Raw genomic sequence first — 1,288 nt, 5'->3', positions numbered from 1 at the left:
CTGCCATTCATAAGATTTTCAGTGGCACTGTAGGATCAGCACTGGATTGCAGACCACAAGATTGGCAGTTCAATCCCACCAGCTGCTCTTCAGAAATCCTATACAGGATCTTTATGTGTTGGAACTGACTCGACGGTACTTAACAACAACAATAACTATTCAGAATTGGTCTGCCTCTCTTTCTTCCTAGTCTTTCTTAGTCTGGAAGCTTCAATGAAACATATCCACTATGGGTGACCCTGCTGGTGTTTAAAATACTGGTGGCATAGCTCCCAGCATCACATAAATCACTACAGTATGAAAAGCTGATAGACAAGTGCAAATTGATGCAAACAGCCTAAATGCCCATCAGTGGAAGAATAGATACACAAATTTTGGTACATACACACAATGGAATACTATACAATGTTGAAGAATAGCGATGAGTCTATGAAACATTTCATAATACGAATGAACCTGAGCACATTATGCTAAGTAGACTTTATCAACCACAAAAGGATAAACGTTGCATGAGAATACTATTGGAAAAACTCAAGAAAATGTTTTTGTGGTATGAAAGAAATATTCTTTGATGGTTACCAGAGTGGGAGGAAAGGGAGAATAATTCAATGGCCAGAGGGTAGATATATGTTAACTTGGGTGATAAGGAAGGCAGTATACCAAAGGGAGGTTGACAGAACAAAGTTGAAGATGAGTAAAGGCACAGGGAGTAATGTAAGAGTTAAAGGGAATTGAGGTAAATACTGTTACATACATAATCCTTCAATACCAGATACACAGATACATGGACAGACACACAGACTGAATGGGTGTGGGAGGGAGAGGGAATAGACTCATACAAATATAAAGGTCCAACAGGGTGTTTGTACACAGGTATTTACCTTTGCTGCAAATGTATCCATGATGTGGTGGGGCATACAGGGGACAAAATCATGTAAACTTCTGAGATATTACCAAACACCATGAGAGAATGAGGGACTCAGGACCATAGTATAGTCTCAGGTGACACCATGATCAAGTGGCATAGCATAGTCCACAAAGATAATGTTCACCATCCTACTTTTGTAAGCAGTGATTTCTGTTTTTGTGAATAGTGACTGGGATCTCAAAAGTTCATGAGTGACTGTCTCAGGTGTAACTACTGGTCTCTGTCTGTGTGGAGGACAGAAGAGTGATGAAAACTGAAGACACTTGGAATGAAAGAGTCTAATGGACTAGTGGATCATGAGAACATCAGTCTCACGACTCTGAGACGAGATGATTCCTGGCGACCACTACCAATTGTCCT

The sequence above is a fragment of the Chrysochloris asiatica genome, unplaced genomic scaffold (genome assembly GCF_000296735.1).
Source record: "Chrysochloris asiatica unplaced genomic scaffold, ChrAsi1.0 scaffold00098, whole genome shotgun sequence".
NCBI classification, from domain to species: Eukaryota; Metazoa; Chordata; class Mammalia; order Afrosoricida; family Chrysochloridae; genus Chrysochloris; species Chrysochloris asiatica.
The sequence above is the reverse complement of the archived record's forward strand: the minus strand, read 5'-3'. Positions refer to the sequence as shown.